The sequence below is a fragment of the Phacochoerus africanus genome, chromosome 4, assembly GCF_016906955.1.
Source record: "Phacochoerus africanus isolate WHEZ1 chromosome 4, ROS_Pafr_v1, whole genome shotgun sequence".
Lineage (NCBI taxonomy): Eukaryota > Metazoa > Chordata > Mammalia > Artiodactyla > Suidae > Phacochoerus > Phacochoerus africanus.
In genome coordinates this window covers 105427885-105438817 of record NC_062547.1, presented here as the reverse complement: position 1 = coordinate 105438817, position 10933 = coordinate 105427885, and the positions used below count along the sequence as shown (strand labels likewise).

At 34.4% G+C, this 10933-nt stretch overlaps 1 long non-coding RNA gene across 1 annotated transcript; it reads right to left on the bottom strand.

Annotated features, from left to right (window-relative positions):
• Window positions 1-6141: 6141 nt before the first annotated feature.
• LOC125124345 (uncharacterized) lies at window positions 6142-10024 on the bottom strand. The gene is made up of 3 exons (XR_007134276.1): window positions 9670-10024; window positions 9293-9364; window positions 6142-6716 (listed from the first exon to the last, which is right to left on the bottom strand). It is a non-coding gene; the product is annotated as an uncharacterized LOC125124345 (long non-coding RNA).
• Between the last annotated feature and the right edge of the window lie 909 nt (window positions 10025-10933).

The window sequence follows — 10933 nt, the reverse complement described above, 5'->3', positions numbered from 1 at the left end:
CATTTTGTTTATCTATTCACAGACACTGGGTCCCTTCCACCTTTTGGCTATTGTGAATAAGGGGTCACTCACAATTTTGCTCCTAGGACACATATAGGTAAACAGCCCACATGAAGATATTAACTAATATCTGTATAATGAATGAAAACATGAAGGACTAAATCAGTGAACAGTGGAAAGAATCAACTATCATGCCCCAGACTCTTGCACAGCTGCTAGAAAACTGTGCTTTCTGAGCCCACAGAGCCCAAACACACTTTGATTTTATCCATCTCTAAAGCTTTTCTCCAAAGACACAACTTAACATGCATGAAACATAGTCCTGAGGCAAAGATTGAAGCCTCAAGTACATCCCTCCTCTATGGACCCCTAGTCAGGTCAGTTTGGGGGTCCCTTATTCCAGTGCCCACATTCCTTCCCAGAGTTCACACAGCTGTGGATGACAGACTCAAGTCATTGCCATGGAAACCAGTGCTATAGTGAGCTGATAAAAGATTTCCAAATTAAGTCTAAAATCCAGGTCTGAAATATATGTGACAATGCTGTTATTTATTATAAAAAGAAAGAATTGTGGTTAGAGATAAATGCACACATACTCAAAGAATAGCTCTATAAGGACAAAGACGAAAAAAAAAATTTTTTTTTTTGTCTCTTCTAGGGCTGTTCCCACAGCATATGGAGGTTCCCAGGCTAGGGGTCTAATTGGAGATGTTGCTGCCGGCCTACACCACAGCCACAGCAATGCCAGCTCTGAGCCGCCTCTGCAACTACAATGCCGGATCCTTAACCCACTGAGCAAGGCCAGGGATCGAACCCGCAACTTCATCGTTCCTAGTCAGATTCATTAACCACTGAGCCACAAAGGGAACTCCAGAAAATTGCTAATAAGGAGGAATAGGAGGAGAGATAAAGAAAAAGTGAGTGCATATGGGAGGTATATTTTTAATCTTTCTCTCTTGTTAGCATGCAAATGATCACCTTTCCTAAAAATTACCCAAGCAAAAGAATCCAGAAAATTTTAGGCATTGTTATAAAATTCATAGTCCAGTCTTTCAGCTTAACATTAAAATTTTTAAAAACTTTAAAAAAATTTTTAATGGAAGAAAATCTTTGTAACCTTGGGTAAGGCAAATATCTCTTAAATAAAGCAATGAAAATACAGTCTATAAAAAAAGACAATCATACTTCTTCTTTAAAAAACCTTTTCCCATTAAGAAAATGAAAAGGCCAACTGCAAATTAGGAGAAATTTTTCAAATTATATATCTGATAAAGGACTTATATGCTCAAAAAATATGAAGGATTTTAAAATTCATTAAGAAGAATAAAAGCAACCCAAATTAAAAGTAACATATTTTAATAGATATTTCACCAAAGAAAATATAAGAATGGCTAATAAGCACATGAAAATATGCTAAACGTAATTAGTCTTTGGGAAAATGCAAATAAAAATTACAATGAGATACCACATCACATCCACTAGAATGGTTATATTTGAAAGACAGATAATAACAAATGTTATGAAAATGGAGAGAAACTAGAAATCTCCACACACATAGATACTGGGAATGTGAAATAGTACATTTTAGAAAACCAAAAGCAGTTTCTTAAAATATTGAACATAAATTTATATATGGCACAGCAAGTATACTACTAGGCACCTACCCAAGAGAAACGAAAATTTTAATAGTAGAATTATTCATAATATCCCCAAAGTGATAACATTCCAAATATCAATCAGTGGAAAAACAAAATGTAGTATATTCATACAATGGATTATTATTCAGGAATAAAGAAGAACAAAAGTACTGACACACGCCACAAATGAGATGAATCTCAAAATCATAAAGTTTAGTACAAGAAACCAGACGCATGATACTCCATGTTATATAATTATATTTATATGCCATTTCCATAAAGGCAAATCTATAGAGACAGAAAGGATATCAGTGATTCTCTAAAGCTGAGGGTAGAAGTGGAGATTGACTGCAGATTGGCTGAGGGATCAGTTAGGCATGACAGAATGCTCTAAAACTGGACTACAGTGATATATGCCCAACTATAAACCATGTATACTGACCAAAATTCCTCAAATTGCATGCTTTAAAACATGTGAATTTCATGACATGTAAATTATACCTAGGTCAAGCTGCTGTTTTTTTAATTGACCATTTCTGCTCAACATAGTACTAAAAATCCTAGCCAGAGCAACTGGGCAAGAAAAAAAATGAAAGACATCCAAATGAAAAATGATGAAGTTAAATTGTCTCTGTTTGCAAATGACATGATCTTACATAGAGAAATCCCAAAAGATTCCACCAAGAAACTGTGAGAAGTAAAAAACTAATTCAGCAAAATTGGAGAATACAAAATCAACACACAAAAATCATTTGTCTTTCTATACACTAACAACAAATTGCCTGAAAAATAAATTTTAAAGACAATTACATTTACAATAGTATTATAAAGTAGAAAATATATAGAAATAAATTTAACCAAGGAAGTGAAAGACTTCTACATTGGAAACTGTAAGACACTGAGGGGAAAAAGTGAGGAGATATAAATAAATGGAAAGATATCCTACGTTCATGATTTGGAAAAATTAATATTTTGAAAATGTCCATACCATCCAAAGTGACCTACAGATTACATGCAATCCCTATCAATTTTCCAATGACAATTTTTACAGAAATAAAAAAAAATCCTAAAATCTGTATGGAAAAACAAAACCCCTGGAATAGCCAGAGCAATCTTGAGATAGAAGAACAAAACTGAAGGCATCTCACTTCCTGCTTTCAAACTATATTACAAAGCTATTATAATCAAAACAGTATGGTATTGGCATAAAAATAGACACACAGACCATTGGAATAGAAAAGAATGCCCAGAAATAAACCACATACATGCAGCCAGCTAAAATCCTCACCTAATCCTCAGATAAATGAAAATCAAAACCATAAGGAGATATTACTTCACAACTGTTAGGATGGTTTTTAAGAAAAAGACAGGGGATAACAATTGGTCAGGACATGAAGAAAAGGGAATCCTTGTACACCATTGGTAGGAATATAAACTGGCAGAGCCACTATGGGAAACATTATGAAGGTTCTTCAAAAAATTAAAAATAGAACTATCCCATAAACCAGCAATCCCACTTAATGGGTATATGTCCAAAGAAAATGAAATCACTATCTCAAAGAGATATTTATACTTCTCTATCCATTGATGCATTATTTACAATAACCAAAACATGGAAACAATCCAAGTGTTCACTGACAGATGAATGGATAAAGAAATTGTGATATTAATACACACACACACACACACAATAGAATACTATTAAGTCATGAGAAAAATAAGGGAATTCTGCTATTTTCAACAACATGGATTGGACCCATGTCTAAGTAAAATAAACCAGAGAAAGATAGACAAATATGTATGATCTCACTTATATGTAGAATCCGAAAAGTTGAACCCCAAACTAAAGAGTACAGTGGTGGTTACCAGGAGATAGGAGGTATTGGTCAAAGGGTATAAATATTTTGTTATAAAATGAATAAACTCCAAGGAATGTGCAATATGGTATCTCTAGGGAATGTACAGTATAGTACCACATTGTATAGATGAAATTTGCTAATAAGAGAGCAGATAAGTGTTCTCACCATACCAAAAGAGAAAAAAAAGTAACCAATGTGAGATGATGGATGTGTGAGTTAACTTGAGTGTGGTAATCATTTCACAATATATATGCACATCAAATCAGCATGTACATCATATATACACATACACATATTTATATACATGTATATATACAATATTATATCAATTACACATTTAAAAAGCTGGAAAACTGACAACCAATAAAAACGATCTACTTAATATTCTTAATCTTCCCTATAAGCAACATTCTCCCTTTAACAATTTTTAGTTGCTTAAATTTTGACTCCCTCAAATAAACATACAAATTAAGAACCTGTCAAATGTACAATAAACATAGTCTTTTTTCCCAAATAATAAAAGGCAACACAAATTCCAGTTTCTTCAAAAAATTTTACTATCTGCCTTAAGTGTTTAAGCAGCGGCATTGATTATACAATTACTTGAAGACCTAGAAGAAATTGACAAGCTAGAAAAAACACATACACACAGATTTGCAGGCAAGCAGTTAATTTATGACAAGGTGAGTGTTAACAATGTTCTCCCCTTTCAGTTGTTTCTTACTTTCTACACTCTGTGTATCCAGTGAAGAGAAGAAGATTCCTAATATTTAAACTGACATAGTTTAAGTAAATTTTTTTATCAATCTGACTGATCACTAACAAAAGTGATGACAATAATCTTTTGATTCTAATACATAGGGTAAGAAGATGGAACACTTAGCCTCCAGCTGATGAATACAGTTAACCTGAAAAAGACAAGGCAAGCCATAAGAAAGATAGGACCTATTGAGTTATCTGGTGGCTCAGCGGGTTAAGGATCCAGCATTGTTACTCAGTGGGTTAAGGATCCAGCATTGTCACTGCTGTGGCATGGGTTAGATCCCGGCAAGAACTTCTTCATGCCACAGGTACAGCCAAAAAAGAAAAAAAGATAAGACATATGCAGTAAAATAATTTGGAAATATGTCAAATGTGTCTTTGTCTTAAATCATGTCCACTGAACCCCAGAACCCTTTAATCCCTTTAATCTAATGCCCTCCCTTTTTCAATTTTAAAGGCCCAGTATTCTTTGGCTCTTCCCCTCAAATTCTAGCATCACTTCACAAACTGCTTATCTTCAGCAAGTAGGCCAACATTCACTCCTGTTTACACAGTGAGGTACAAGCTGATCCAGGACCCCCAGTCATTGACCAAACTTAGTTTCCACTCTCTTCCCTGGAATACCCCACCAGAAGCTAAAACAGAAGTCAAAAACCTAAACGAGAAACCAAAAGAGTAACCAATATAAAAAATTCAAGTGCTCTGATATATATGTGATCACTGAAATAATTAAATATGCAAAAGGGAAACTAGTGTTAAGGAATGAAAAAAAATTTTTAAACCAAAACTGTATTCAGAATATTTATAAATGAATGTTCATAGTGGCACTATTCACAATAGCCAAAAGGTAGAAACAACTCAAATGTCCATCAGCAGATGAATGGATAAACAAATTATGGCACTTACATGGAATGGAATGTTATTTAGCCACTAAAATAAATGAAATACTGATACATGCTACAATATGGAGACTCTCAACAACATTGGCTAAGTGAAACAAAACAAACACAAAAGGTCTTATACTACATGATTTCATTTACATAAAATTCCCAGAATAGGTAAATACATAGAAACAGACAGCAAATTGGTGCCAGGGCTGGGGCTGGGTGTCGGGTAGGGGGAGGAGAAATAGAAAATACCTACTTAATTGGAATGAAGTTTCATCTGGGGGTGATGAAAATGTTTTGAACGAGATAGAGGTGGTGGCTGCACAACTTTATGCATGTACTAAGTGCCACTGAAATGTAAGCTTTAAAAAGGATATTTTTATGTTATGTGAATTTCACCTTGATTTTTAAAAATTGACTGTAGCCATTTCTGCTTTCTGAAGCCAATAGCAGCATTCAGAGTGCAAACCTAAAACTAGGTCCTCTTCCTTTCCATCTATAGAGACAGCTGATGGAGGAAAAAAGTAAAGAAAAGAAATTTGAAGCCTCTGCAACTTCTTCAGTATGGATAATGATTTGTTACAAGGAATCACCCTAGAGTATAACTGGACACGAAAGAAGCTGAGTAGCAGGTAAAGAGTAAATCACCATGTGTGAAAATCAGAAGGATTTGTGGGGGAGATGGAAAATAATACACAGGTAAGAGCCAAGAGCCCATAGGCAAAGATGGCCAATGAGAAAGTCTTAATGTGAAGATGGCCAAATAGTATTTAAGAGCAAGGATGTCTAACATCCAAATGCATTGTGTAACTACAATGAGGTTTGCTGGGGTAAAGAAAAAGTTATTGACTGTCTGTATCAAGCACAAAGCAGAGTGAAGAGATCAGATACTGGAAATGAGACCTAATAAGAGTAAGAGTTTAAAGCCAGAAGTTATCACTAAAACTCATAAATCATTTAAGAATTCACAGAAATCTATCTGTAGCATTAGATCTCTAGAATATATAGGAAGAAATGTTATCTATAGGGGTCAGAAAATAGGATTATTAGCCAGGCATCTGGGTTACAACTCCTTAACTACTATGCACAAATTAGATAGCTATATGTTGGTAATCCTGTCTGTCTATTCATTACAGCTCTCTAATTAAACATATCAAAGAGCCATTACCCATTCACTGCATTTCATTCCCTGGGTACTTATGCAAAGTCCCAAACTGCACTTTAATATGCTAATAATCTTAAACCAATCTAAACCAAGGGTAATACTATGAGAAAAATAAGGAAAATTCTCTTGGTCCCTGAAGTCTGAGTTTCTCACGGTACGGTCTACTAAGAAACTACATTTGAAATATTTACGATGTTTGATAAAACTACCAATTTCCAAGTCATGCTTCTGATCTATGAAATCAGAATCTCTCTGGGTGGGATCTAGAGGTTTGTATTTTAATTCTCTTTCCAGATGACTCATACACACTAAAGTTTGAGAACCACCACTTCAGCTCTGTGATCTCCAAAGTAGTGGGTAATTCACAGGTGTTTATAATAATCCACTGGGACCAGAACTTCTTAATCTAAAAATAAAAATAAGAAAGTTTTGTTCATATTTAACATGTGAGTGGATCCAGGCACTCTGCTATGAAGTAACCTGTGGAAAGAGTAATTTAGAGAGAATTTCATGATTCTACCCTCCCCCATTCAGGCTTTGTGGGCAATTGCAATTGATTAATTTGTCATCTCACTGTGTTGTTACATTTATAAAAACAAAATATTAAATAGTAGAATATTTATAATATTTTGTAGCGATTTATAATATTCCATTGTTACATTTATAAAAGCAAAAATATTAAATAGTAGAATATCTATAATATTCTGTAGTGAATTCTTTCCTACCACAAGTTCACTGGTTAGTGCGAGACCTAAGAAAATCTGTCATCTTCAATGTGAATTCGGCTTTGTTCTTGTATAAGAAAATAAAACTCCTGTATTACTCACTTTTGCTAGATAAGTGGCCTGAAGTAAGTTACATCCAGCAACTTTTTTTTTTGGACAAAGTAAACATACTTAATAAATCCTTTCATTGTAAAGCTGATATTTTAATAATCAGCTTAAGAGGTAAACTTATTTTCAATATAAACTGGAACATTTTGAAAAGGAATGCTTGGAAATATTTCCATGCTTAAGTGATAGTCTTTCTAAAAATGATAAATATGGATATCACACAAAACTCTCATTTCTTTATAGTCAAAAAATTAGAAACAATTTTCTAATGTTTTGAATTTTTGCAAATAAAAAGGCTGAGAATATTCCATTACAGTTTTGTTTTAATGTAGAATAATATCTTTTACTTGGTATGTCAGAAAGAAAAAATGTATTAATGTCAAAGAATGAAGAAATTTAGCACTTTTTAATTTAAACCTTATAAAATTGGCAGATGATTTTTTATGAATTCATGATTAATAAATGCAGCGAAAAAATATATTTCTTCTGTTTCAATTTATCTTTGTGAGGTATCTTTATCACTGAGGTATCTTTATCACTGTTTAAAAGCGAGTTGTGAAATAAACTGAACTTAGATTTAAACCTTCAAATAAATGGATGACAAAGTGTTAAGCCAAATTTTTCAAAAAGAATGGAACATATTCAACCATATTTCTAATAGTAATAATACCAGTATTTTAAGTAAAAGTAAAAATTGTTTTTAATTTTTAAATATTATTTATTTTATTTTACTTGTGCTCTAAGTACATTTGCATGTACTTTTCATAATGTATATTAACACACTGCAAAATTGTAAAATAAATAAAAGTAACATAATTTGGAAAGGCATGCTTTAAAATACTTCACTGAAGAGGTACAATATGGAAAATGCGGACACAACTACTTCAGATGATAACATTTTAATTGTCATAGCTATAATTTCTTATTAAATTAAAATTGGTAAAGAAAGAGCAAAAGTTCCCTTTCCCATGGCTTTCAATATAAAATCATCTTATTTACATTAAAGTGACCTGATAAAGTTTTTGTTGGTAAGATTTCATCATGAGCCCTTTAATATGCATAATATTGCATGTTTTCAGTTTGTCTTTCCCACACCAGCCCTGAAATCTCCATGGCTGAGAAACCTGGTCCCACAAAACACTGACTTGCCTACTTCTGTTCTACAGAGATAACAGTTTATTGGTGCTGTGATAATCATATCTGTGTGAAATTCCTTTTCAAATCTATGGCTTCCAACAGTTTCGGGGAAGCAAAAAATCCATAAGCTGTCCAAAATCCTTTTGATTTAGATCAAAGTCTCAAGAACTGTTGAGCTCAATTTAAGTTTTTGTAGCACCATATTTTCAAACATCCAAGATACACTTTGCTAAAATGTTTTTACTTTGTTTCTCCCAAAACACCAATGTACATTTATAGCTATCTCCTTCATAAAACCTAAACGGTATCTCACCAGTTTTTCCCCCTAGAGGCATGTAGCACTCAGTAATAGTCTCCCTATCTATGTGTCTATCTACAAGATTTTAATCAGAAAAATAGATGCGAACAGGCATAACTTAAATGGGAAAAAAATCACAAAGGGCCCAACAGCCTATTTTACTCCTTGGCATTGGTGCTGGTAGGGTAGAATACAGACTGCCTGTAGTTTCTGCAGGCATGAGCCTTGGGTTTTTTCTAGAACCTATAGAAGAACTTGATAAAATAGACACAGTTTTGGAAATCACAAAATAGTCATTTGAGAGTTACACTCTCTTTGCCACATTTAGCTGTAACTTTACTCTCTGGTTCTTCACATATGAAGAAAGACTAAAAAAAAATCTAAGTTACAAGGTTAATGAAAGCATTATATGAAATAACCTATGATGATTGCCTTTTGCATAGAGGTGGTCAGCAGGATCCTGGTATCTCATTTAAATACCCTACCATTTGCTCTATCCTCTGACTTCCCCTGTAGTCAATTTTCCCAATATTATCCCTGAAATTTCATCTAGTTCCAACACCCATGGAAATATTGTTAGTAAAACCTGAATATTCTCTGATAGTCTATCTTTTTTTTTTCATTTGTTATTGGATGATTTGCATAAAGAGGAAATTGGTTTGGAAATATTAAACCAAAATACAGTCCATGTCCCTGTAAATCATGTCCCCTTACCACTGCTCAGCCATGAGGTATTAGCCTTGAGATTTACTGCATCAGGAAGAAGAGGGTGGATTCAAAGAGGTCCTAGAATAAAAAAGTAAAAACACTCATTTGACAAGGAGACTGGCAGAGATAAGCTAAAAGGGGTAGGAAGTGCTGAGAGTAGAGGAAGAAAAAATAGGTTACCAAGCTCCTTATTACTCCCTCAATTTTCATTGTAAGAGGCAATGCTACCAAAGCATGAAAGAGGATAAAGTTGAAATTAGACAGGTTTTGACCCACTCACCTCTAGAGTTCTAAAGGAAAATCATCTTCCACGATATGGAAAAGCTACAGCAAACAGAAATTGCGTGAAGAACATCTGGTCAGAAGAGGGTCAAAGGAAATACCTGTCCCCAGAGACTCCTTTGGCTCCATGAGTTATAAAAAATATTCAAGCATCTGCATATGCTCTGAAGCCAGTGGCACTGATATAGGGCCATTAGGTGAAGGATGAGGTGATTCCAGGGCTTGGGGCTTGAGGGATGACAAATCTTGAGTCGCAGAGAATCTATAAGAACTGCAGCTTCCAAGATGAGGCCTGCTCAGCAGTCAGAGACAGTCTTCCCCCAGTTCAGTGGCACTGCAGAGAGACCATAATGAGTGTCACCTGCCCAAAGCACAATGGCATATACCAGCAAGTGCACACTAATCAGGTGACACAAGACAACTCAGATGAAAGCAGAGGACTTTCACTTAGACAAATCACCCCTGGTCTCAGTGAGAGCAAGTAAACTTCCTCCTATCTCCAGCACCCATGTTAGAATGCAAAAGGTGGAAAACAGTGGGATTAGAACTTTGAATGGAATGACAATTACCAGTTTTAAATTTACTGTGGACCTGTTTTAAATCTGAAGAGAGTAACAAATTGTCAGTTGGCAAGTTTATGTTCCCTATCATCCCTCAAGCCTTCTACCTCAGCTACCACCAAGCAAAATGGGACCTTGAAATCAAAAATGCTTTAGAAAATTTAAAATGATCTTTTTTGCTGATGTGTCTAAATGTTTAAGTATGAGCCAACACAAGGGATCCTATTATCCAAAGGATCAGATTCCCAACTACCATAAAAAAAGAATGAAATATTTCCATTTGCAGCAACACAGATAGACCTAGAGATTAACATACTAAATGAAGGAAGTCAGAGAGAAAAAAACAAGTATCATATGATATCACTTATATATGGAATCTAAAATACACACAAATGAACCTATCTACAAAACAGAAGCAGAGTCATAGACACAGAGAACACACTTGTGGTTGCCAAGAGGGAGGAGAGGGGAGAGAGGGATGGACAGGGGGTTGGGGGTTAGTTAGCGTATGCAAACTATTATATACGGAATGGATAAACAACAAGGTCCTACTCTATAGCACAGAAAACTATATTCAACATCCTGTGATAAACATAAATGGAAAATAATATGTCTATGTATAACTGGGTCCTTGCTGAACAGCAGAAATTAACACAACATTGTAAATCAACTATATATCAATAAAAAGGATCCTTTTTAAAAAGGATCAGATTCCCACAAATCAGAAATCTTCCTCACTATCAAACTATGTTATGTTAATAATTGCAAGGATATGCACGATCAAGAAGCACAGTTGAAGCGGTGA